Raw genomic sequence first — 27735 nt, 5'->3', positions numbered from 1 at the left:
TAGGATCTTAGTTCCCTGACCAGGAATCGAACCCACGTTCTTTGCATTGCAAGGTGGATTCTTAACCACTAGACCACCAGGGAAGTCCCCGGCTCCCAGTCTTCATGGACTAGTTTTATACAGGGTAAGATCATCTCCAGCCCAACCTGGCTGGAAATTCTGGGGGCCTTACAACACGTTTTTGAGGATGCATATTCTTCAGCTTTGTTCAGGTAATTTCCCAATTTGAGAGATTTGCTGGACTTCTTTTCTTCCTTGGAGTTTGTAATCTCTTTCTCTCTCTGATGTCTGTGGTCCTGCAGGTTCTCTGGTTCCACAATAGGCTGCAGAGCTCTCATTTGTTCTCAGTGGCCCCCAGGCATCCAGAGTAGACTGATTCCCTGTCAGAAACTAGTCCCTTGGGAAGTGCCTGAAGAGACACCATGTTTGATGTATAAATCACTCTTCACTTTTCCTCCTAAGAGAAAAGCTGCACTTGGCTAACTGGTTGGCAGAACTGGTGAGCATGCTTTCAACTTAAGGAGCTTTATTTGGAGGGAACAAAAAGCCCACACAATAATAACAATGACTGTAGAAATAATAATGGTCAATTTAGGTATGATAAGGATGATAAGAATGATAAATATTTATTGCTGACCTCCTCGGTGCCCACCAACAGTGGTATAAGTGCTAACAGTATACTTACTTGTTTCATCCTCACTATAACCTCTGAAGAGACTTTAAGCATGAGGGAACTGAGGCACAGTGAGGGCAGGGCTAGCAAGTGGTGGGGCTTTGATTTGAATACAGGTTTGTAGTTCTGAGCCCTTCATCTAAGCAGTGTATGCTACTGCTTTTCAGATGATAAGACCCTACTTTTTCAATCAAGGTAAAGCAAAATGAAACACAGTAAAGTACCATGTTTTTCTTCCTAATTAACTAAGAAGAGATTTAAATATTGATAATAATCAATGTAGTGTAGAATTTGGGGGCCTGTGACCTGTCCTACCGGTAGGGGCTTCCCCAATGTCTCGTCTCCCATCCTATGCCTCTGAGTGTTCCTTTTCTAAAGTTGAGTTGATTTCTTGTAGATTTCCTGTAAGGCTAAGAATGCTTAAACTTCTCAAAATTAATTAAATTTCTTAAAATTATTATTTTAAATAATTGAAACAGTGTGTACTGTGGGGTGTTTAGTAGAGTAAAAAATTAATTACTAAAAAAGGAAAGAAAATATCCTGAAACATATCATGAAAAGAAAAGCCCCGCTAAGATTTTTGTTTGTATTATGTCCTGTTTTTAAAAGAAAAAGTACTTGTCATTGAAATACAGTTGATTTACAGTTTTGTGTTAGTTTCAGATGTACAGCAAAGTGAATCAGTTATTTGTACACATTGCTCATACTCTAGAAATTTTCTTTTGCTGTTATTTATACATTTGTGCATGTGTGTCTGTATTTACATATTTATGTACAAAAGATAAGTTCTCATCATACACTGAGTTTTGTGACCCACTCACCTTCTGTCAGCATACCTCTAGAGTCAGTGATTAAAAATCAGTTTATACCACAGGGATGGTAGAAATGCTCATAGCCAGTGAAGATATAAACAAAGAAATAAAAATGACTAAAATGCATTTAACCAAATGCTTTTTATGTATTGACTCATTGTGCTCACAACAGTATTATGAATTAGATATGGTGTTAACCCACATTTCATAGATGAAATGATAAGGGACAGAGACATAAGGACTTAGCTCAGGACTGCACAGTTTGGGAACAGAGTATTTTGGGTTTGGACCCACTTTCTCATGCTCCAGAACCTGGGAAAATGTCAAAGATTTGTTAGGAGCAGTCCATGCAAGTGTACATATTTTAGATGGTTATTAAAAAGTTATCGTATTTGTATATTAATATATTTATAGAAAGCATTGGACTTAGTGACCAAGAGGTAGCTTGTGACCTGGTGAGTGCACGTTCATTGCAATCATGGGGGCAGAAGCTACAATGCAGTGAGATGAGGAGACAGTGGGAAGTGAAGAGTGTTAACAGGGAATGCAGAAAATGCTTCCTGAAACTTCTGATGAGAGAACAAAGAGAGATTTTTTTATAAAAATCTTCAAATCCTTGAAACTTCAGCAATTTTAAAAGTTAATGTGAAGCTCATCTCAGAAATAACCCTTGAATTTGTCCTTTCTACACTCTTATTTGCACTGTGGAATTAATAAGACACTTCCAATGGAATAGTATGGGCCCTAAAGCTCAATATATATTAAAGTATCTGTGAATGGAAGAATGGATGATTGTCTGTCAAGAAATGGTAGTAATTTGTGGAATTTTGCCTCTCAGGAGGCAGCACATGGCTGAAATCTTGGTGTGATGTGGCTGGAAAATGTATGATCTGAGAGCCCCTGCACTGGTGACTATGGGTTGAGTCCCAAATTTTCTTACCAATGTATTAACATAAGGAGCAGTCCAGGAGCAGAAGTTAGACAAACACCACAGCCCACTGCCCTGGTGCCATCTCTCACTGAGCTCACCAGGTGAGTCAAAGGCTAGCCTGTTTTCCCAGGGTGGGGACTGGATTAGGATCAACACACAGGTATGTTGTGAGCAGCTCTTAGGAGATTCTGTAACACCAAAGAATGAAGAGAACCTGCTATCTCAAACCTTCAGGTCAGCACTTGTCAGAGAGTTGTTTGCTCCCTTCCCCTAGATGCATGTAATCTCTGTAGGAGAAAGAGTGAGCAATGACTTTTCACTGTACCTTCCTTAGGACCAGGGCTCAGATAGCCCCCATTGCTACTCAGTTCAGTTCAGTTCAGTTCAGTCACTCAGTTGTGTCTGACTCTTTGTGACCCCATGGACTACAGCACGCCAGGCCTCCCTGTCCATCACCAACTCCCGGAGTTTACACAAACTTATATCCATTGAGTCGGTGATGCCATCCAACCATCTCATCCTCTGTCATCCCCTTATCCTCCTGCCTTCAATCTTTCCCAGCATCAGAGTCTTTTCAAATAAGTCAGTTCTTCACATCAGGTGGCCAAATTATTTGAATTTCAGCTTCAACATCAGTCCTTCCAATGAATATTCAGGACTGATTTCCTTTAGGATGGACTGGTTGGATCTCCTTGCTATTCAAGGGACTTTCAAGAGTCTTCTCCAACACCACAGTTCAAAAGCATCAATTCTTCAGCACTCAGCTTTCTCTAAAGTCCAACTCTCACATGCTTACATGACTACTGGAAAAACCATAGCCTTGATTAGATGAACCTTTGTTGGCAAAGTAATGTCTCTGCTTTTTAATGTGCTGTCTAGGTTGCTCATAACTTTTCTTCCAAGGAGTAAGCATCTTTTAATTTCATGGCTGCAGTCACCATCTGCAGTGATTCTGGAGCCCCCCAGAATTAAGTCAACCACTGTTTCCACTGTTTCCCCATCTATTTGCCATGAAGTGATGGGACCAGATGCCATGATCTTCATTTTCTGAATGTTGAGCTTTAAGCCAGTTTTTTCACTCTCCTCTTTCACTTTCATCAAGAGGCTCTTTAGTTCCTCTTCACTTTCTGCCATAAGGGTGGTATCATCTGCATATCTGAGGTTATTGATATTTCTCCCGGCAATCTTGATTCCAGCTTGTGCTTCATTCAGCCCAGTGTTTCTCATGATGTACTCTGCATTTAAGTTAAATAAGCAGGGTGACAATATACAGCCATGACGTACTCCTTTCCCGATTTGGAATCAGTCTGTTTTTTCCATGTCCAGTTCTAACTGTTGCTTCCTGACCTGCATACAGATTTCTCAATAGGCAGGTCAGGTGGTCTGGTATTCTCATCTCTAAGAATTTTCCACAGTTTGTGGTGATCCACACAGTCAAAGGCTTTGGCATAGTAAATAAAGCAGAAATAGAACTTTCTTGCTTTATTGATAATCCAACGGATGTTGGCAATTTTATCTCTGGATCCTATGGGCTTCCCTCATAGCTCAGTTGGTAAAGAACCTGCCTGCAATGCAGGAGACCCTGGTTTGATTCCTGGGTCAGGAAGATCAGCTGGAGAAGGGATAGGCTACCCACTCCAGTATTCTTGGGCTTCCCTTGTGGCTCAGCTGGTAGAGAATCTGCCTGCAATGCGGGAGACCTGGGTTCCATCCCTGGGTTGGGAAGATCCCCTGGAGAAGGGAAAGGCTACCTACTCCACTATTCTGGCCTAGGGAATTCTACTGACTGTATAGTCCATGGGGTCACAAAGAGTCGGACAAGACTGAGCGACTTTCACTTTCACTTTCTTTCCTCTGCCTTTTCTAAAACCAGCTTGAACATCCGGAAGTTCACGGTTCACATACTGCTGAAGCCTGGTTTGGAGAATTTTGAGAATTACTTTACTAGGAAGTAACATGCGTGCAATTGTGTGGTAGTTTGAACATTCTTTGGCATTGCCTTTCTTTGGGATTGCAATGAAAACTGACCTTTTCCAGGCCTGTGGCCACTGCTGAGTTTTCCAAATTTGCTGGCATATTGAGTGCAGCACTTTCACAGCATCATCTTTCAGGATTTGAAATAGCTCAACTGGAATTCCATCACCTCCACTAGCTTTGTTCGTAGTGATGCTTCCTAAGGCCCACTTGACTTCGCATTCTAGGATGTCTGGCTCTAGGTGAGTGATCACACCATCGTGATTATTTGGGTTGTGAAGATCTTTTTGTATAGTTCTTCTGTGTATTCTTGCCACCTCTTCTTATCTTCTGCTTCTGTTAGGTCCCTACCATTTCTGTCCTTTATCGAGCCCATCTTTGCATGAAATGTTCCCTTGGTATCTAATTTTCTTGAAGAGATCTCTAGTCTTTCCCATTCTGTTCTTTTCCTCTATTTCTTTGCACTGATCACTGAGGAAGGCTTTCTTATCTCTCCTTGCTATTCTTTGGAACTCTGCATTCAAATGGGTATATCTTTCCTTTTCCCCTTTGCTTTTTGCTTCTCTTCTCTTCACAGCTATATGGAAGGCCTCCTCAGACAGCCATTTTGCTTTTTTGCATTTCTTTTGCTTGGGGATGGTCTTGATCACTGCCTCCTGTACAATGTCACGAACCTCCATCCATAGTTCATCAGGCACTCTATCAGATCAAATCCCTTGAATCTATTTGTCACTTCCACTGTATAATCACATGGGATTTGATTTAGGTCATACCTGAATGGTCTAATGGCTTTCCCTACTTTGTTCAATTTAAGTCTGAATTTGGCAATAAGCAGTTCATGATCTGAGCCACAATCAGCTCCTGGTCTTGTTTTTGCTGACTGTATAGAGCTTCTGCATTTTTGGCTGCAAAGAATATAATCAATCTGATTTCGGTATTGACCATCTGGTGATGTCCATGTGTAGAGTCTTCTCTTGTGTTGTTGGAATGAAGAGGAAAAGTTAAAATTTTACATAATCTCCTTCTCTTTCTGCCTCTGTAACTCAGCTTGCCCCTTGCAAATCTAGATCACATAGGTCACGCAGTCTCAGAAAGTGGGGACTTGCAATACTAGGAACTGGAGTTTATCTCACTCACCCTTGTCCTGCTCTTTGCAATTGCCCAGTACCTGCAAACCTGCTTAATCATGCCTGTCCAGGCGAGGCATCCCCCTCCCCATCTTGACTGCTGTTCCTGTGCATGCAAAACCCCTTAGTTTAAACCAGCCTATTAACAGCTAGTGTTGTCCACTACATCTGTCTATAAAAACTCTGTAATCTGTTTGATCTGGGCTCAGAGCTTGGAGTGTTAATGCCTCTGTGCCCATTGGCGTAATAAACCTGAGTTCTCCAACTCTCCGAGCGTGGTGCTTGGTTTCTCAAGTACTGGTTTCTGTAACAGGAGGAGGGTGTTTGCTATGACCAGTGCGTTCTCTTGGCAAAACTCTATTAGCCTTTGCCCTGCTTCATTCTGTACTCCAAGACCAAATTTGCCTGTTACTCCAGGTGTTTCTGGACTTCTACTTTTGCATTCCAGTCCCCTATAATGAAAAGGGCATCTTTTTTTGGTGTTAGTTCTAGAAGGTCTTGTAGGTCTTCATAGAATCATTCAACTTCAGCTTCTTCAGCATTACTGGTCGGGGCATAGGCTTGGATTACTGTGATATTGAATGTTTTGCCTTGGAAAAGAACAGAGATCATTCTGTTGTTTTTGAGATTGCAGCCAAGATTTCGGACTCTTTTGTTGACTATGATGGCTACTCCATTTCTTCTAAGGGATTCTTGCCCACGGTAGTAGATATAATGGTCATCTGAATTAAATTCACCCATTCCAGTCCATTTTAGTTCACTGATTCCTAAAATGTTGATGTTCACTCTTTCCATCTCCTCCTGTTTGGCCACTTCCAATTTGCCTTGATTCATGGACCTGATAGTCCAGGTTCCTATGCAGTGTTGCTCTTTACAGCATTGTACTTTTACTTCCATCACCAGTCCCATCCACAACTGGGTGTTGTTTTTGCTTTGGCTCCATCTCTTCATTCTTTCTGGAGTTATTTCTCCACTGATCTCCAGTAGCATATTGGGCACCTACCCACCTGGGGAGTTCATTTTTCAGTGTCCTGTCTTTGCCTTTTCATACTGTTCATGGGGTTCTCAAGGCAAGAACACTGAAGTGGTTTGGCATTCCCTTCTCCAGTGGACCACATTTTGTCAGAACTCTCCACCATGACCTGTCCATCTTGGGTGGCCCTACACGGCATGGCTCATAGTTTCATTGAGTTATAAAAGGCTGTGGTCCATGTGATCAGATTGGTTAGTTTTATGTGATTGCAATTGTCAGTCTGTCTGCCCTCTGATGGAGAAGGATAAGAGGCATATGGAAGCTTCCTGAAGAGAGAGACTGACTGAGGGGGCAACTGGGTCTTGTTCTGATGGGCAGGGCCATGCTCAGTAAATCTTGACTCCAATTTTCTGTTGATGGGTGGAGCTGTGTTCCCTCCCTCCTGTTTACCTGGAGCCAAACTATGGAGAAAGCGATGGCACCCCACTCCAGTACTCTTGCCTGGAAAATCCCATGGACTGAGGAACCTGGTAGGCTGCAGTCCATGGGGTCGCTAAGAGTCGGACACGACTGAGCGACTGAGCGACTTCACTTTTCTCTTTCATGCATTGGAGAAGGAAATGGCAACCCACTCCAGTGTTCTTGCCTGGAGAATCCCAGGGACGGGGGAGCCTGTTGGGCTGCCATCTATGGGGTTGCACAAAGTCGGACGCGACTGAAGTGACTTAGTAGTAGTAGTAGTAGTAAACTATGGTGGAGGTAATGAAGATAATGGTGACCTCCTTCAAAAGATCCCATGCATGTACTGCTATACTCACTGTCCCCAACCCTGCAGCAGGCCACCACTGACCCACGCCTCCCCAGGAGATTCCTGGACACTCTCAGGCACGTCTGGGTCAGTCTCTTCTGGGGTCACTGCTCCTTGCTCCTGGTTTCTGGTGCACACAAGGTTCTGTTTGTGCCCTCCAAGAGTCTATTTTCCAGTCCTGTGTAAGTTCTGGCAGCTTTATGGTGGGGTTAATGGTGACCTCCTCCAAAAGGGCTTATGCCATACCCAAGTCTGCTGCTCCCAGAGCCCTTGTCCACTGCTGACCCCTACCTCCACAGGGGACGCTCAAACACAGTTCTGTCTCAGTCTCTATAGGGTCCCTGAGTCCTGGTGCATGCAAGTTCTGTTTGAGCCCTCTGAGCATTTCTGGTGGGAATGGGGTTTGATTCTAAGCATGAATTCACCCCTCCTACCATCTTGCTGGGGCTGCTGTACCCCAACATTTATTTAAATGGCACTGAAGTCTCACCTCGTGCTATACACTCTGGGAAGGTTTCCTCGTTCACCCCTCAGGACAGCTCTGTGACAGAGGTACCATGAGTCCCAGCCACAGATGCCCAAGATCATGGTGATAGAGCGTGGATCACCTCTGCAGGTAAGTGTCAGGATGGGATGAGGTCCCATCCCTCACCGTCCCTGAGGACACGGAGCGGGCTCCCTTTCAGAAGATGGGCTTAATGGTCATACACCCCTCCCGTTGTGGTCCCTAAGTACTCAGTCACCTATCCCTCTGGATGAGGAAGATAACATGCCAGCTGGCATCATATCCATCTCTATTTTTGTTCTTTTTTTAATGAAAAGGAGTATATTTGGAAAGAGTAAACTAGGAAACTGATTATGATGATAGCAATTCTATTTGGAAAATTTTTTATTTGTGTTGAAGCAGTTCCATCTGCTGTTGACTACTCCAAACTTACATTGCGTACACTGCTTTATCTCTTCCCTTATTAATGTTTGCTAATGTCCAGTGTGGACTCTACAGAGGGTCCCTTCCAGAGAACACATGCTAACCCCCATTACCCTCCAGGCTACACATGCTGCCCATTCTTTCTCTTACACACTCTGTCATCCCCTGCTGGGACACTGAACATTACTGCTCAGGCTGCCCACCCCAGGACCCAAGGTCCCATACTCCATCAGTCACCTCTTTCCTGCCCTTTGCCTGACCACCAACTGCTGCTGCTGCTTGGTGCTTCATCTTGTGCAGGCCCCAACGTATATTTTTTACAGGATTCTTTTACACTTATCAGTGTTTTCTGACAGAATTAGTTTCATTCTGTACATATATTCATAGGCTGAACTTTAAGTTTTGGTAGTTGTTTGAATAAACTCGTTTGTAAGAAAATTGAAAGTGGCAATTTGTTAGTGCCACCTGGTGTCAGATGCCTGAACTGTAGCCTGAACATTTCAAGACAGAAAGGTGGGAGGGAGGGCCTGTGGCAAAGAGCCACAGCAAAGAGCTTTTTGTTTTTGTTTTTTTAGGTATTTGAAATACAACTTTATTCTGATTCTAAACAAAAAGGAATGGGAATGACAGTAACAAACAAGATTCCACCTCTTAATATTGTCATGTGACTATAGCAGTCTTATATTTGAAACTCAATGAGGAAACAACTGTGTTCCAAAACACCTAAATATGCAGGTCCAAAAAATGAAGGTATTTTTTTTTAAACTGCCACATTTACTCCAAAGCCCATCCATCTCCTTCAGCATCCAAAGATTAAGCACATGTTCTGCTTAGCTGTGTAATAAAGTGGCAAACACGCTGCACCGCTGACGTCACAGGACAGTTGCCTATAAAACTAGCCTTCCGATGCTGGGCCCCAGCTTCACTTTCTCACAGGTCATCATCTTCATCCGGGAGAGCAGTTGTCTGAGCAACCTCTAAATTGTGCTCATACTGTGCTGCCAAGGCTGGGTCCATGACCACCTCTGGTGGGGCAAGAGCAGGCATGTTGACAACTCCAAGTTAGGGTCTCCAATCAGTTTTCTAGCAAGCCAGAGGAAGGGCTTTTCAAAGTTGTAGTTACTTTTGGCAGAAATGTCATAGTACTGAAGATTCTTCTTTCGGTGGAAGACAATTGACTTTGCCTTAACCTTTCTGTCCTTAATATCCACTTTGTTGCCACACAACACAATTGGGATGTTCTCACACACTTGTACCAGATCTCTATGCCAGTTAGGCACATTCTTGTAAGTAACTCTTGATGTTACATCAAACATTATAATGGCACACTGAGCTTGTATATAATAACCATCTCTCAGTCCACCAAATTTCTCCTGACCAGCTGTATCCCATACATTGAACTTAATAGGTCCTGTGTTGGTATGGAACACTGCAGGGAGCCAGCATGAGGAACTCCGCCCATGGCAAAGGTCATGAGGAAGGAGGCTCAGCATACGCAAAGGCAGGATCGAGCCTCAGGAGTCCCCCTGGAAATTCTCGAGCATCTACCCCCAAAACCAGAGTCTGCCTACTTTACTACTTTGTGCTCTCACCTACACCTCTGACTTTATGGGGGGCTGTCCCCCACCACCTCTTTCAGAGAATTAGTTAAATTAGAGCTCCAGTTAATAAAAATTCCTGGGCATGACAAGAGTGTTTCAACCTACAAACTCCTCTGAAGGTTCTCTAGCCTGCCTGACAGGCTTGTCCAGCCACATGTGATTGTTCACAGCCTCCCAACCATGAGAGGCACGAGATGCTTTAAACCTTCTAAAAACAGGTTCTTTAGAGAAGTTAGAAAACTATTAGTATAAGTATAGTGGGCTGATTAGAAATTGTATTGGTGAAGGGTTTTTCATTTGTTGAGCCAATGTTTGCTGCTAAGTCTCCACATCCCCTGCCCTTATACACATTAATGAATATATAGAAGAAATAAGTATTAACCTTTGATATTAATCATGTTAGACCTTAGGCTAAGCAAATTCTTTCCTTAATTAAAACCACTACACCCTCACCCTATAGGAATGTAACTTTATCTGGTACCTTCAGAAGGCAGCGTCTGTTTTAAGAATAATCACCCCTGGAGAAATAAGTGTTCTGGTTGACTGACTGCTGTCACAAGGAGAGGGTCATAAATTGTCAGCAGGCCCCCTGGCCAGAAGATGATGTAACACCCCTAAGACCTCTGTATACATTTGTATGAAGCACCTGACTTTAACAAAAGTCAGGACTGCTGACCCTGCATGACTTTTGTATAACATCTCAGTGTATAAAAACAGACCCTGGAAAAATAAAAAATGGGATCAGTTCCCAGAGAGACTGGTCTCCTCATGTCATTCTTTCTCTCAACCTCTGGCTGAGTTCCCATCTGGAGCATGGAGGCCTGCCAAGCTTACTAATTTTGCCTGGGCTTCTAAGATCCAACCGGGGAGGCCTCAGTGTCTCCTCTCCCACGGGAGAATGGAAGGACGCCTATGGCCTACGTAAGTGGTGCAAACTTCTTGTCTCGAAGTTTTATTGGTTTTCCACGTAAACCAAGTTACTCAGCCTCTTTCCTCCACTAAATTTTCTCACTGAGCCATCCTTATTCTATTACTCTTTATATCTCTAATTAATATTTAATTAAAGCCAGTGTATTTGCTGATGCTGTCTCTCCTTCGAATTTCCCTGGATCCACCAGGGCTGGACCCTGGCAGAACACAAGAGGATGGACCTCAACACCCAAGGTAGCTACATACTTCTCAAATTCACCAGTCAGATGATGCTTAACGAATGTAGTTTTTCCAGTACCACCATCACCAACCAAAACAAGTTTGAACTGAACTTGGGGTTCTCCTTGGGCAGCCATCACGAAGTTACTTCCAGAAGCGTCTCTGTGCCTGTCTGACTGAGCAGCAAAGAGCTTTTTGGAAGTCTGGGTATAAAGGGGGGAATCCCTTGGGTACAGCTATATTGATGACATCTTTCTGGACATTGCATATAGATAAAATCATATGCTATGTGGTTTTTTGCATATTTGGCTTCTTTCACTTGGCATACTGTTTTCAACATTTATCTATCTTATGGCATATTTCAGTACTTCATTCCTTTTTATTTTCCAGTAGTATACAATATTTTATTTACACATTCTTTAGTTGGTGGACATTTGGGTTGTTTCCACTTTTGGCTCTTGTGAATAACAATGCTATATACATTTGTGTGCAAGTTTTTATGTAAATATATGTCATCATTTCTCTTGGTTTTGTACCTAGGAGTGCAATTGCTGTGTCATATGATAACTCTCTGTTTAGCCATTTGAGGAACTGTCACACTGTTTTCATGACCCTGATGGTCTTGAGTACAGGCTGTTTTTTAATTTACTTGTGATTAGGCAGTTTGTTAGATTATCTGTGGTTATCAGTTTTGAGGAAAAATACCACAGAGTTGAAGTGCCCCTCTTATCACCTCATATCTGAGAGGACATGGTACCCACATGACATCACTGAGTCATTGGATATGATGACCTGCTTCACTGGGTTAACGTGCTGTTTGTCCAGTTTCTCTGATGTACAGTAACTTTTTCCATTTGCCTTCTCTATCCTTCAGAAGTCAGTCACTAAGTCCTCTCTGCCCTCAGAGGTAGAAGCCAGAATTATGGTTTACTTCATGGAGGCAATCAGGCTTCCCCAGTGGCTCAGTAGTAAAGAATCTACCTGTAATACAGGAGACAATGGTTCGATCCCTGTGTTGGGAAGATCCCCTGGAGGAGGAAAAGGCAACCCATTCCAGTATTCTTGCTTGGAGAGTCCCAAGGACCAAGGAGCCTGGAAGGCTATAGTCCATGAGGTCGCAAAGAATTGGACACAACTGAGCACATATGCAGGCACACTTCATGGAGGCAATGGTATTTACATATATTATTTGAAATTATTTGATAAAGATGTTTATTCTCAACAGCATTTCTTTATTAATTCAGACATTTGTTGATATCAATATGGATTCATGTATACTTTTTGTAGGTTGGGTTTAATTTTTCTTATTTAATGGATACATCCCCAAAGAAAGTCGAGCATCAAAATTTCTACAATCCAGTAAAAGAATTTTGACTTAACAGGAAACTGCAAAAGAGGTCCCTATCCCTACCAGTATATTGTCCAAATATGATATATCGCACAATTCTTTCAAACAATATATTTTCATGGCAGAGTTTGGAATAACAATATAATTTCAGACAAGTTTATTCCCTACTTGCTAAGTTCTTGAGAAAGAAATAAATGGATAAAACACAGGTTATTGAAGTGACTATAAAAATTATTGGTAACTTGCACTTAACATATTTGAAAAATCAATTTCATTGAAGTAAAATAATGAGATATGACTGAGAAAAAATGTGCTTCATTTGAAAGCCAGTTGTTGAAAGCACAGCCTTCATGTTATCTAACTTTTACTCCATGGAATGTATTTTACAGCTTGAGCTTTTGGATAACTGGCTGTCCTGTAATGTGATTCCCCATCTGTAGTCAAGTAATTGAATTCTGAACTACAGAAGGGAAGTTCTCTTCTCTCTCTCTTTTTATAAAAAAATATTTGGCTACATGGGGTCTTAGTTGCTGTATGTGGGATCTCTTTCAGTTGCAGCATGTGGGATCTATTTCCCTGATCAGGGATTGAACCCTAGCCCCCTGCATTAGGAGCAGAGTCTTAGTCACTGGACCACCAGGAAGTCCTGCAAGCCTCTTCTCTTGAGAAAATAACCTTATTTGCCTGTATTTGAAAAATCCTTTCAACATTCTGGATCTATTGTATAAGTGTGACAAACAAGTGGTTGTTGAGTTGGCAAGTGTAATTTCAGTGAAAGCACAGAGGAACACATCCCCTTTAGATGAGGGAAGGGAGGTACAGGAAGATGTGAATTAAGTGTGCAGAATTCTTGATAGAACTTCGGTGTGAGAGAGAATCTATGGAAAGAGGACAGTAACAAGAAATGTGGAGAGGGAGCAAGGGCTTAAAGCATGTTTTAGAATCATCAAATAGAAACTTGAGCTGGTTGAAATCTTAATGTGCATTGGTCCTCAGTTATTCGCTTCAGTTTGCTCTTTGTGATGCTATGGACTGTAGCCCACCAGGCTCCTCTGTCCAAGGGATTCTCCAGGCCAGAATACCAGATTGCTGTGCCCTGCTCCAGGGGATCATCCCGAGCCAGGGATCGAACTCATATCTCTTATGTCTCCTGCTTTGGCCGGTGGGTTCTTTATCACTAGTGCCACCTGGGAAGCCTGGAATCTTAAAAGAAAGAGAGCCATGTCTTCTTAAAGTTAACAACTGAATTTTCCACACCTGTTTTCCTACGCTTTAATTCCCTGTTGCCATTCTAGAGAAGCCTAAAATTTAACCAAAGAGATCATATAAACTTTGGTCTTAATACCTGTTAACTAGATGAATAGATGGATGGATGCAGAATGTGTCAAACATGCGTTGGGTATTCACGGATTTTTATGCTCCAGTGCAGAGCTCTTCCTGCAGACGACAGAACCTGTGGTGTTGGATGACTGCGGGGATGCAGCTTGTCAAGACTGCAAATGATGGTTATAACATAGGAGACATTCCAGGTGTAGAGAACAGGGCTGCGCACCGCGGTTGCCGTAGAAACCTGACGTCATTGCGGAGACCGTGACATTTTAATACAGACAGAGGCTGCCTGGTGAGGAAAGCAGGTTTCACCTTCAGGTGTTTGGAACTGAGTTGGGAGAGTAAGTTCCTGTGGTGGGGGCTGGCTCACCCTGGGCTGTGGGGAGACAAATGGATGGACACCCAAGTCACCTCTTTCCTGCTCTGGGGTTCGGTGCCCCACTGTCCCACTGGTAAAGGGTCCCACCTGGCCCTAGTAAGTGCAGTGTCCTGGAGCAGGGTCATAGGAGGTGAGTCAGGCAGCAGCTCTCTCTGTGCCTCAGCTTTTCTCTCTGTAAAATGGGGGTAAGAATGTGTTACCTACAATATCTCTGTGAACATTCAATGATAACACATGAATAAACCCATGGCCCTGTGGTTATTGTGGGATCATGGATGTCTGCATGAATTCAGGCCACTTCTTATTCCTTTTCCACTTTGTTCTTTGGGGACAAACGAGAAAAGGAGAAGAAAAGGGCCTTGGGAGAAACCCATTATATCATGTGCTTGATGTGTCTCCCTGTGCCACCCTCATGCTGGTGGCCTTGCTCATATCAGGTGTCTGAAGGAGACAGCTTCTGAGGATCAGTGTCCTGATGGCTTATGGAGCTTCTACTCAAGGTTCAAGGGCAGCAGTCCTCAGGAGACCCCAACACTTAAGTTTTTTGGTTTTCCTACACTGATACTGGTTCCCATGGAAGTTTCTGCTGATGGGTTTTGCTTTGGTAAGTTGTATTCTCTGTATTCACCTGTCTCTTTAATTTTGGAGACAGAAATTTGACTTGTGGCCTCACCTCTCTGATCTGAGAAGAGCTATTTTTTTTCTAGTTTGACTTTGTACTTACTAGGATGGAGTGCTGACTTTGAAGCTCCTTACATGTCAGACTAGAATTGGACATCTATTTATTTTTTTATTTATCTATTTTGTTCCATGTGTCAATAGCTCTTTTTTTTTTTTTTTTTTGCTGAGTAGTAATCCAGTATATGAAAGGGTTATTCGCTCAGTCGTGTCTGACTCATTGCAACACCCTGGACTGTAGCCCATCAGGCTCCTTCCTCCATGAGATTTTCAATGCAAGAATACTGGAGTGGGTTGCCATTTCCTTCTTCAAGCGATCTTCCTGACCCAGAGATTAAACCCGGGTCTCCTGCTTTGCAGGCAGATTACCATCTGAGCCACCCATCCAGTATATCCGTATGCCACAGTTTGCTTTATTCATTCACCTCTTGAGGGACATTTGAGGTGTTTCCAAGTGGATTTCTTCTAAATAAAGCTACTATGAACATTGGTGTGTAAGTCTTGGCGTGGACATATGCTTTCTTCCTCTAGAATACATCCTTACCAGTGCAACAGCTGGATCATATGGTAGATGTAAGATTAACATTGTAGGATATGAACAAACTGTTTTCCAAGGTGGTGACACCATTTTCATCACCACCATTAGTGTGTGAGAGTTCCATGCCCCACTGTCGTGCCAAAACTTGATTTGGTCATTCTTTTTCTTCGTGAAGATTCCCTGTCGGGTGTAGTGGTAGATAATTGTAGTTTTCAATTATATTTCCACAATGATGATAATGATGAGCATAGTTTCATGTGCTTCTTTGCCATTTCTATGTCTTCTTTGATGAAGTAGCTCTTGAAGTCTTTTGTCAGTTTATCTATGAGTGTGTCTGTCTTCTTCCTATTGACTTTTGATTCTTTTTTCTGTATAGAAGTCCTTTATCAGATATATAATTTATGAATATTTTCTTCCAGTCAGTGGCTTGTCTTTGTGGAGGATGAGGTTTTCCATTTGTTTTTAACAGTCTCACCTTGTGGTTACAGGAAATAAGGTCTCCTTCAGGGCACTAATGAAAGCTTACAGATCATTTATGTTATACTTGAGCTGGAAATTCCAATTTCTGAGCTCACCCTTTTCTTTCTCCATTTTGTCTAGTGACATTAGGGGCAGTCAGGCAATCTTCTTATATTTGTTATCTTGCAAAAATGTTTGAAAGTATTATAAACACAGTCACCCACATACTTTCTTCTTTTAAGTGTCTGTAGTGGTGACATTTAGGTTATATCTATTCACAGATCACAGCATGGACTATCAGGGCTCTTTTTACTACTGGAAATGTAGTCCATAGCACCTTTAAATATGATCAGATTCGAGAGCCAATTCCAGAAACCTCCCCCTGCCCCCAGGCCAGTTCAGAAACTCAACCTTAAATTTTTCTTCCTTTAAAACCACTGTTGGTACCAAAATCTCTATTAGTCAGAAACAGAACCAATAGCCTATTATAGAGAGGGGAGTAGACTGACTTTAGGAATTGTTTCAGGTCATTATAGAAGCTGAGAAGTCCCACAGTCTATGGTCAGCAAGCCCTGGGCCCAAGAGAGCTGATGGTGTAAGTTCCAGTTCAAAAGCCAACAGGCTCAAGACCCAAGAAGAGCCCATTTTTCATTTAGTCTGAGTGCAGGAACAAGCTGCCAATATGCTTTACTTCATGCACCCATTCAAATGTTAATCTCATCCAGAAAAACCCCCATAGACACACAGAATAATGTTTAACCAAATGTGTATGCACTCTGTGGCCCCATCAGGTTGACACATGAAATTAACCATCACATCCTCCAATTTATTTGCATAAGAAGCTATGTTTTTTGTTCTGTGGGGTTTGCATTCTAGAGTCTGCTGTGCTCAGTCATGTCTGATTCTTTGCAACCCCATGGACTGTAGCCCACCAGCCTCCTCTGTCCATGAAATTTTCCAGGTAAAAATACTGGAGTGGGTTGCCATTTCCTCCTCCAGGGGATCTTCCTGACCTAGGGATCAAACCCATGTCTCCTGTGCCTCCTGCATTGCAGTTGAGTTCTTTACCCGCTAAACTATCAGTCTGCTGACTCTATCCCTATTGTTTTATGTTGTTCTGTCTCCTCCCCCTTTAGATTGGTGATTTAAATTCACAGGCTATATCCAATTCATATTTTTGGCAAGCACACCTCGGATGTGGTGGTGTTTACTCCATAGCCTTCTTCCAGGAGGCTCATTGTGTCTAGTTGTCTCTCCAGTTGTGACACTAAGGTTAATCACTGGTTGCATGTGTTGTCAGCCCGCTACTGCCATTGTAACATTTCCCATGTGTTTTTCACCTGAAGTTTGTGGCCTCCAAATATCATTGCCAAATCTGCATTTCATTTAAGGTTGCAAAATTTTGTATGCATTTGTTAGTTGGAATTCCTTTATAAAAGGAATTTCCTAATCAACTATTAGGTTGCATGGGAGGATAGGATGAATGTTTAATTCTTTTACAATGTTTTCACTCTTCAGAACAGCAGGTTGTTTCTTTAGGATCCTCCAAAGGTGAGCAATAAGTTGGTTTCTGTGGACTTTTTTTCCCATTAGAATGGTGTTACGAGCTCTAGATTTTTCTATATCTGATGTGCTTTAAATATATTGTAGTCATTATTTTACTTGACATTCTAATTGTTCTGTCTTTAGCCTGTGTGAGCTCCTTCTGGTTGACTTTTGTGCCTTGATTGTGTTTTCTTGTATGAGAGTTTGGTCCAGATTCATCTGGTACAATCCCTACGCAAAGCTGGAATCAGACATTTTTTCCAAGGAAGCCTGGTTCTTTGTAGGGCTTCCCTTGTGGCTCAGGGGTAAAGAATCCACCTGCCAAGCAGGAGACGCGGGTTTGATCCCTGAGTCAGGAAGATCCCCTGGAGAAGGAAATGACAACCCACTCCAGTATTCTTGCCTGGGAAATCCCATGGACAGAGGAGCCTGGCGGACTATAGCCCATGAGGTTGCAAAGAGTCAGACACGACTAGGCGACTGAGCATGCACTAGTGTTGCTCACTGCTGCTTTAATTAGATTCTGATATGTTGTGTTTTCGTTAACATTATCCTCATCAAATTCTGCCATTTTTAATCTGTATTTCCATCTGGGCTGAAGATTTGTTTACCAGCTTCAAATAGAATAAATTTTCATGAATGTTTCATGTTCATCTAAAAAGTGTGCTGTCTAAGACCCTTCACAGTTCAGTATGTTCATCTGTCAGATCTACTCTTGAGACTGTGTAGTTTAAGTCTTTTCTGCAATGAGAAAATATTTTTCTACTTGACTATTTTGGATTAAGGGAAGTATGTTAGAATCATCTATTATTAGTGCATTTCTTCCTGTGTCCCTTGCATGTACTGTAGTTTTGGCTCTGTGAATAGTTTTGCTGTGTGATTGGGTATATAAGTATTAATATTTCATATCTTCCTTCTGAATTTTAAACCTTTAACAATAACAACTATGCTATTGTCTTTTGCCACTCAACTACCTTACCTAAGATTAATCCCAACTCTTATACATAACAACATATATTTTTTAAAGTTTTGTTTTGATTTGGACCATTTTAAAAGTCTTTATTGAATTTGTTACTATATTGCTTCTGTTTTATGTTTTGTTTTTTTGGCCACAAGGCATGTGGGATCTTAACTCTGCCACCAGGGATCAAACCTATAACCTGTGCATTGGTAGGTGAAGTTTTGACCACTAGACCGTACCCTGGATTTTTGATTCTTAATACACATCTTTATACTTGTATTACATGCATATATATCCCTATTATGAAATATGCTATTATTTTTATTAATGTTTTATCTATAGTTGCCTGGCTATAATCTCTGTATGGGCTTATGTGCAGGTATAATTTTTTTTAATTTAAATTTATTTATTTTAATTGGAGGCTAATTACTTTACAATATTTTATTGGTTTTGCCATATATCAACATGAATCTGCCACCGGTGTAAGGTTTAAGTGGGTATAATTTTTGAACATTTCCTCAATTCCTTCTTAAAAGGGATTTCCAAGAGAAAATTTAATGACATATGATTTCGTTGTAACCTTGAAATTTATTCCAATCCCCTTGCACATGAGGCTCCACTTTAGTCATGCTTGTGAAGGGAAGAAGAGGGTATTGATATAAACTGCTCCCTGAGATGCATAGAAAGCCATATCCTCAGAAGATGTTTTGGTGAGTACATAGAACAAGGAGTATTTACCCATTTTGAGAAGATTTTCTCAAAGGTGTCCTGAAACAGTTTCTCCTACTACAAGAATAGACTTGCAAGGAAGCCACTTTTCTTGGTTACACATAGGATGCTTTCGTTAGAATGCAGAGAGATATGCATTGCAGTCCTAGTCCTTTCTGACTGTCCTGGTACACCAGTGCAGGATGGACAGGTCTGTGCAGTGCTAGGGTTCATGAATAGGAAGCCCACTTGCCTTGTGTGAAATCTAAGGCACATTCTACAATATCACCTTTATAAGGAACAAAGTTGATGTATTATTCTCTTTATTTTTCATATTTCTTAGCTGGTTTAGAGTCAAGATGTGAAGGAATGTATTTTCAGGGCCTCTTAAAAACACAACCATTTTGGAGCACAACCATTGGAATAGTTTGGAAACCAGTGAGACAGAAAAGAGGAGAAGAGCTATGGATCTGTTTGTAGACCCACTCCTGAGGGCAGAGCAAACGTGCTCCATAAGGGCAGCTTACTTCAAGAACTGGCAAGCGAGAGGCCCTGGGCTAGGCAACCTATTTGTTCATCCAACCTCACTAATCAGGGAAGTGATACTCCAGATAGAGGAGTGAGTGTATAGAGAGGCCACATGGGTTTGGTCATGCCTGTTCCTGCACATGGAAGAAAATATCAGGAATGGAGGTTAAGAATTCCCCAGGAAAAACCAATGTATGGTTCAAATGACTTAGGTTTCTGCCTATTAAATGTTTTAGTTTTTCTTCCCTGAAATCACTCTGAGATTTGTTTACTGACATTTTTCTGTATGTTTCTAGATCATTCAGTCACGTGACCAGAGAGTTTATTTCTTTGCAGATGGCTAACTGCTTAGCTTTTTCTAAAACCAGCTTGAACATCAGGAAGTTCACGGTTCATGTATTGCTGAAGTCTGGCTTGGAGAATTTTGAGCATTACTTTACTAGCATAGGAGATGAGTGCAATTGTGCGGTAGTTAGAGCATTCTTTGGCATTGCCTTTCTTTGGGATTGGAATTAAAACTGACTTTTTCCAGTCCTGTGGCCACTGTTGAGTTTTCCAAATTTGCTGGCATATTGAGTGCAGGACTTTCACAGCATCACCTTTCAGGATTTCAAATAGCTCAACTGGAATTCCATCACCTCCACTAGCTTTGTTCACAGTGATGCTTTCTAAGGCCCACTTGACTTCATATTCCAGGATGTCTGGCTCTAGGTCAGTGATCACACCATTATGATTATCTGGGTCATGAAGATCTTTTTGTACAGTTCTTCTGTGTATTCTTGCCACCTCTTCTTAATATCTTCTGCTTCTGTTAGGTCCCTACCATTTCTGTCCTTTATCGAGCCCATCTTTGCATGAAATGTTCCCTTGGTATCTCTGATTTTCTTGAAGAGATCTCTAGATCTCAAGCCTCTTGATGAAAGTGAAAGTGGAGAGAGAAAAGTTGGCTTAAAGCTCAACATTCTGAAAATGAAGCTCATAGCATCTGGTCCCATCACTTCATGGGAAATAGATGGGGAAACAGTGTCAGACTTTATTTTTTGGGGCTCCAAAATCACTGCAGGTGGTGACTGCAGCCATGAAATTAAAAGATGCTTACTCCTTGGAAGGAAAGTTATGACCAACCTACACAGCATGTTCAAAAGCAGAGGCATTACTTTACCAACAAAGGTCCGTCTAGTCAAGGCTATGGTTTTTCCTGTGGTCATGTATGGATGTGAGAGTTGGACTGTGAAGAAGGCTGAGCACCAAATAATTGATGCTTTTGAACTGTGGTGTTGGAGAAGACTCTTGAGAGTCCCTTGGACTGCAAGGAGATCCAACCAGTCCATTCTGAAGGAGATGAGCCCTGGGATTTCTTTGGAAGGAATGATGCTAAAGCTGAAACTCCAGTACTTTGGCCACCTCATGCAAAGAGTTGACTCATTGGAAAAGACTCTGATGCTGGGAGGGATTGGGGGCAGGAGGAGAAGAGGACAGAGGATGAGATGGCTGGATGGCATCGCTGACTCGATGTACGTGAGTCTGAGTGAACTCTGGGGGTTGGTGATGGACAGGGAGGCCTGGCGTGCTGTGATTCATGGGGTCACAAAGAGTCGGACACGACTGAGCGACTGAACTGAACTGAACTGAACACCTTATAGCATATTAGAAAGGCTGTACTCAGAGATACCATCCCTTCCTTGTTGGAATCCCAGTGCCACATCTGTCTGGAAATCCTCATTGAGCCTGTGACACTGCCTTGCAACCACACGCTCTGTAAAGCATGCTTCAAATCGACTGTGGAGAAGGCACATTTGTGCTGTCCTTTCTGTCGCTGCTGGGTCTCTTCGTGGACTCGGTACCACACCTGAAGAAATTCTCTTGTCAATATGGAACTGTGGGAGATAATTCAAAAACACTATCCAGAGGAATCCCGGCTTAGCGTCTCTGGGCAACAATCAGAGGAAATCATTGATGACTATCTCCCTGTTCGTCTATTAAGTCAACCTGGGGAGTTAAGAAGAGAATATGAAAAGCAGAGAAGCAAGGAGGAGGCAGAGCGATGAGCCATTCAGGAGGGAGAAAACAAAGCCAGTGAAGAATACATACAGAGATTACTGGCAGAGGAGGAAGAAGAGGAAAAGAGACAGGCAGAAAAAAGGCAGAGAGAGATGGAAGAACAACTGAAAAGAGAAGAAGCGCTGGCAAGAAGGCTAAGCCTTAATATTAGCAATGTCTGTGAGGAACGTGTCTCGGCTCTCCTCTCGTATTCCAAAATATCTAATCCAGCCAACAACCGAGTCACAAAGGAAAAGGAAGAGCAAACGAAAAAACACTGGCGATATTCAGAAGTATTTGTCACCGAGTTCTCAACTTGAGTCAGCGTCACAGTCTGAAGTTGTAGAAGAAGACAGGAAACCTCCAGGTCCAAGGAAACTGACAGCGGTGATGGGAAGAACCCTACATGGCAAGACACAGAAGTTGAGGAAGATATGCCAGCGCTTTCTCCTCAAATATGCCTTGAAGTTCAAAAGCAAGATGCAGAAGCTTTACTGCAGTCACTGAAGTAGACCTCAGTTATGTGCCAGTGGTGGAGAATGGTAGCTTGAAGGAAAAGTGAAAACAAAACAAATCAGTCATGAAAGAGAGTTACGTGTCATCAGTCATGAAGAGCCTAAAGCTGGAGTTTCCTCTTCTGGAGAAACTGCAGTTAAGCCTTATGGCGAAACAGAGAGTGGATGTACAGTGTCAGATGTGACACAGACACTGAAAAATAACACAGTTGTGACAGAAAATGAGGAGTCTCACCTACTGACCAATAAGGACATCTCCAGAGCAAAAAACCAGGAATCTTTGTCTGAAGCAGTCAGCAATCCATGCTATTCTACAAAAAGAAGGAAAATGTGCCTCAAAGTTTCCTCCGACCAAGAGTAAACAAGTCCACTTCACCCCAAAACTGATAGATTTGGAACGTCTATTTTTTGCGAGACATAAACAAGAAGAACAGGATAGGTTATTAGCATTGCAGCTTCAGAAAGAGGTGAATCAAGAACAAATGAGGCCAACCTGGCTAAAAGGATCCCCAGATGAATATCAGCTACAAGCTACGTCTTCACCTCCAGGCAAATTACTAAATGGACAGAGGAAGCATCCCAAAAAGAGAAGCTTCCAAAGACAAACTGATCTAGAGCATCCAGCACATCACAGAGCCTCAAAAAGTGAACATTGGCAACCTTCTTTTAGGTTCCAGTTGGAACATTGTTCAGTTAATGCAAGAAAGTACCAAGTTCTACTGTAGATACTTGTACATAAAATGACTCATTCCCTACAGCCTGGTAAGTCAAAGAAAAGTATTTTTCAGATGTTTCACAGATACACAAAGTAATGCTTGGGTAAGAAGAGTGTTTACAACCTAGTAAAGCTGGATTGTGAAGCTCTATCATAGACTCCTTATAAATTTTTCATTAGTGCTGCTCTGTGGGCACACTCATTGTCCCTAATTAAAGGCCTGTGTGATCACAGAGGCAGAGTATACAGATGTGTTTCTGCCAAACCCAGTTGTAAGCAAGAATTCCACTCCTTTCCTTTTTTTTAATAACTGTGACGGACTAAGTTTAAGTTGACGGTCCTTATGGATGTAAAAATGCCTTGGCCAACTCCCAAGAAATCTTAATGTCCATGCATTTCCCCCCAAGATGCATATTTTAGTGCCTTTCAGCACTTTTTTGTCCTGACTAGTAATCAGAGCAACATTATCATATACCGAGTAACTAAGGAAGCCAGGCAGAGTTTAAAATCTGTTTTCTTGCAAGTTTCTCATTACCTTTGCAGAGCACTTGACATGTATCTTCCACAACACTAATTTCCATCTCTAGTTTAATTGCTTTCAGTATTACAGCATTTTCTTTGACTTCAAATGGGTTAAATCGTGGAGTCAGAAAAATCAGACTTTTCTGGAAAATGATGACTTAGCTGAGAGAAAGGAGAGCTGGTGCAAAAGGAGTTAATCTTGGCTTGAGACTGAGTGGGATAGATTGAGAATTTGGAAGTACTGGAACTGAGTGGATGATAGACAACTGGGTCTAGGATGGAGTAGTAGGTGGAGTTTGGCAATATATTCTTTCTTGTCTTTTCTTTGCTAAATGACACAGAAACCATGTGCGTTTTACTGATTTTCACACCATACTATGTAAGCTGCTCTTCCAGAACACACAATGCGAATTTACTGTAGCAGAGTTATGTCCTATTATCCTGTGTTATAGAACCTGACTAAACATGTTGTCTCCTTACGTTGTCATTTGTATTGATACTGACTCTTATTTGTGTTTATGCACAAAAATGGAAAGGATGATACTTGGATTTTGCCCTGTCTTACCCCTGAAAGATAAATCAGAGAGCAGCAATTTCACTTTTGAAATTTAACTTAGAGACGGTTAAACTTTTATTTCATTCATATGAAAAACTTGGAGCAAAAAAAAACCCAACAGCTTTAACAGCATTTCTGTTGATGTCTAGTTTGCCATCCTTTTAAGGTAATAATACAATACAATGTCCTAGAGCTAATAATACTAGCTTAAATTTGTCAGTGATTTTATACATAATTACGCTTTTTGCCTCCAAATTTCATAACTGAGATTCTGTAATTTTGTATACTTGATGACATATATTTCAGTATTGATTGGGTGATAATCGGTAGAATTCTGAAGGTAATTTAAACTTTAATTTCCCCTTTCTCATAAATGATTGTCCCCTGAGTGATGATTGTGCTGAAGTGTAGTTAGAAACTAACCAGATTTGTCTAAAATAGACTAAAATCTCTCTTTTCATCAAACCAATATTTTTTAAGACCTGTTTTGCTTTACATTTTAAGGACTCTTTGAATTAAAGTTTTGTAATTACATCTTCCTGGAGTAGTCCATTACCAAAATGGATATAAAATAGTGTAATGTATTTAGGATTTACATATATAGCCACTTATTTGTCAAGCCACTTATTTGTAAAGTTTCCTAACTAACATCTTTTTTAAGGTAAATTTTAATTTTTCAGTTACTCTTTCTGATGCTCCTTCCATAAATGCATTTTTGTGATAAACTAGTAAATGTTTTGTGTCAGTCATTAGTATATACTGATGCGTTTCCTCCCATTTTTATGGAAGGGATACGACAGTGTTTAATTTCTCAGGGAGTACTAAAACTGTGCAGAGCTCAAGAATCTGGAAATGAAAATATTTGTTAAAAAGAGAAAGAAGAGAAGGAGAGAGAGATGTCACACAGGCAAGAAGGCCATGTGAAGATGGAGGAGGAGATTGGGGCCCTGCTGCCACAAACCAAGGAGCTCCAGAAGCATTCAGACCCGAGAAGAGGCAAGAATGGATGCTACCCCAGAGCATTTGGAAGAAGCACGGTCATGCCCCACACGTTGATTTTGGGCTTTATGTCTCCAGAATTATGAGAGAATACATTTTTTACGTTTCAGACAACATAGTTTGTGAAGTTTTGTTACACAGTCTTCAGGAGCTAATATGCTCACTAACAGCATCCCCAAATGTTCTTGTAAATAATCAACACATTGCATTCTATATTTTTCATGCCTACTGTGAGAGAAATTGCAATAAAGATTTATAAGTAGAAATAAATATAGATAACGTTTCTCATTATCAGGGTTTATAAAATGTATTGTCACTTTCAGAGCTCACAGCATCCCTGTGAGGTAGTCATTGTTACTACTTCCCATTTTGTAATAGGAAAATAAAAAAGGATAACTGAGGGACAGGGAGAAGAAGAACTTGGGGGAGAGGGAAGAGGTTACCCAAGAAAAACATAAAAAGTACAAAAGAGGCGGAAGTGTGTGTTGTTGTTTAGTCGCTCAGTCGTGTCCGACTCTTTCGTGACCTTGTGGAAGGTAGCCCGTCAGGCTCCTCTTTCCATGGGATTTCCCAGCCAAGAATGCTGGAGTGCCGTTTTCTTCTCCAGTGTTACCTCTATAGAACCCCTTAATTTAAAAAGAGGAGGAAGGGCTCACTGGAGTCATCAGAAATTCCTGAGAGGAGCTGGGCCTGGGGTAGTGGGCAGGACCTAAGGGGGCTAGATGGAAAGGAGGGGATGGGGAGTCCATCCTGACTGGAGTGAAGAGTGGGGGTACCAGGTGAGCAGACAGGGCTCAGAGGTAACTGATGGGACACTCCAGGGATCTGAGGCCATCTGGGTGTAGGACTGATTGGGGAAGGACCATAGCTGCTTCCATGGGACACTACACAGCTCCTTTATACACTGATATGGTGTACAACGTGGGTAAGGAGTAAAGTGCCCCGTGTCTGTCACTGGTCTACAGGGCAGAGAAGGACCAGGTCCTCTGACAGTAGGGAAGCTGAGCTGATGCTAAGTTCCCAGAGCCTCCTTTAAAGTAGGAAGCAGGCATAAAGCAGAAGGATTCATGACTAAGGGGTCCCCCACACCTCCTGGAGACCATAACACTCTCTTTAGTTTCTCTCTGACCCCAGCTCCTATGGACTCCATCTGCCAGTGAGGTCCTGTCTGCCTCCTGGGGTCACATTCCTAACCAGAACACTCTGTCCACTCGTTAGCTCCTCCCACGTTCTGGTCTGTTCCATCTCTGCATCGTCCCTGAGATCACTCAGGCTTTTCTCCTCCTTCGTTGCCTTAACCCCTTTCATCAGATCGGTGAGGTGTATCTCAACACTGTGCTTTCCTTCACACCTACTATGATTTATTCCTTATAATGTTTCTTTGAAGAGTTCAATGATTTATACTCAGAAGTTATATAGCTAAGATATAACCAAGTATAATACAAAGATTGATCTGAAGTCTTCACAGTGAAGCCCATACACAATCTCTTATTTCAAGGAAATAGGAGAAATGAACAAAAACAACACAAGGCTCCTTTGAATTCAAAATCTCAATAAAAAATAGCCTCAAAGGTTAGTGACATTGTAGGTGTTAACATATCATGGCAAACAGATCTTGTGCCAATATTAAAATTAACAGCCAGGCTTTTGTATAGATGCCGTTTATTATAAACAGTAAAATATATGTAATGTCTCAACTATAAAACATTCAGCAACATGTGAACCATGAACTTCCTGATGTTCAAGCTGGTTTTAGAAAAGGCAGAGGAACCAGAGGTCAAATTGCCAACATCCGCTGGATCATGGAAAAAGCAAGAGAGTTCCAGAAAAACATCTATTTCTGCTTTATTGACTATGCCAAAGCCTTTGACTGTGTGGATCACAATAAACAGTGGAAAATTCTGAAAGAGATGGGAATACCAGACCACCTGACCTGCCTCTTGAGAAATTTGTATGCAGGTCAGGAAGCAACAGAACTGGACATGGAACAACAGACTGGTTTCAAATAGGAAAAGGAGTACATCAAGGCTGTATATTGTCACCCTGTTTATCTAACTTATATGCAGAGTACATCATGACAAACGCTGGACTGGAAGAAACACAAGCTGGAATCAAGATTGCCGGGAGAAATATCAATAACCTCAGATATGCAGATGACACCACCCTTATGGCAGAAAGTGAAGAGGAACTCAAAAGCCTCTTGATGAAAGTGAAAGTGGAGAGCAAAAAAGTTGGCTTAAAGCTCAACATTCAGAAAACGAAGATCATGGCATCTGGTCCCATCACGTCATGGGAAATAGGTGGGGAAACAGTGGAAACAGTGTCAGACTTTATTTTTCTGGGCTCCAAAATCACTGCAGATGGTGCCTGCAGCCATGAAATTAAAAGACGCTTACTCCTTGAAAGGAAAGTTATGACCAACCTAGATAGCATATTCAAAAGCAGAGACATTACTTTGCCAACAAAGGTCTGTCTAGTTAAGGCTATGGTTTTTCCTGTGGTCATGTATGGATGTGAGAGTTGGACTGTGAAGAAGGCTGAGCGCCAAAGAATTGATGCTTTTGAACTGTGGTGTTGGAGAAGACTCTTGAGAGTCCCTTGGACTGCAAGGAGATCCAACCAGTCCATTCTGAAGGAGATGAGCCCTGGGATTTCTTTGGAAGGAATGATGCTAAAGCTGAAACTCCAGTACTTTGGCCACCTCTTGCCAAGAGTTGACTCACTGGAAAAGACTGTGATGCTGGGAGGGATTGGGGGCAGGAGGAGAAGGGGACGACAGAGGGTGAGATGGCTGGATGGCATCACTGACTTGATGTACGTGAGTCTGAGTGAACTCCGGGAGTTGGTGTTGGACAGGGAGGCCTGGCGTGCTGCGATTCATGGGGTCGCAAAGAGTCGGACACGACTGAGAGACTGATCTGATCTGATCTGAAAGTGTC

General features: G+C 41.9%; 2 pseudogenes; one reads left to right on the top strand and one right to left on the bottom strand.

Moving 5' to 3' along the window:
- Positions 1 to 8877: 8877 nt before the first annotated feature.
- On the bottom strand, positions 8878 to 11169 carry LOC133242976 (GTP-binding nuclear protein Ran-like; annotated as a pseudogene).
- An 8439-nt stretch (positions 11170 to 19608) lies between these two features.
- LOC133242581 (E3 ubiquitin-protein ligase RNF168-like) lies at positions 19609 to 23028 on the top strand (annotated as a pseudogene).
- Positions 23029 to 27735: the final 4707 nt, after the last annotated feature.

This window comes from Bos javanicus, chromosome X (genome assembly GCF_032452875.1).
Source record: "Bos javanicus breed banteng chromosome X, ARS-OSU_banteng_1.0, whole genome shotgun sequence".
NCBI classification, from domain to species: Eukaryota; Metazoa; Chordata; class Mammalia; order Artiodactyla; family Bovidae; genus Bos; species Bos javanicus.
The sequence above is the reverse complement of the archived record's forward strand: the minus strand, read 5'-3'. Positions and strand labels throughout refer to the sequence as shown.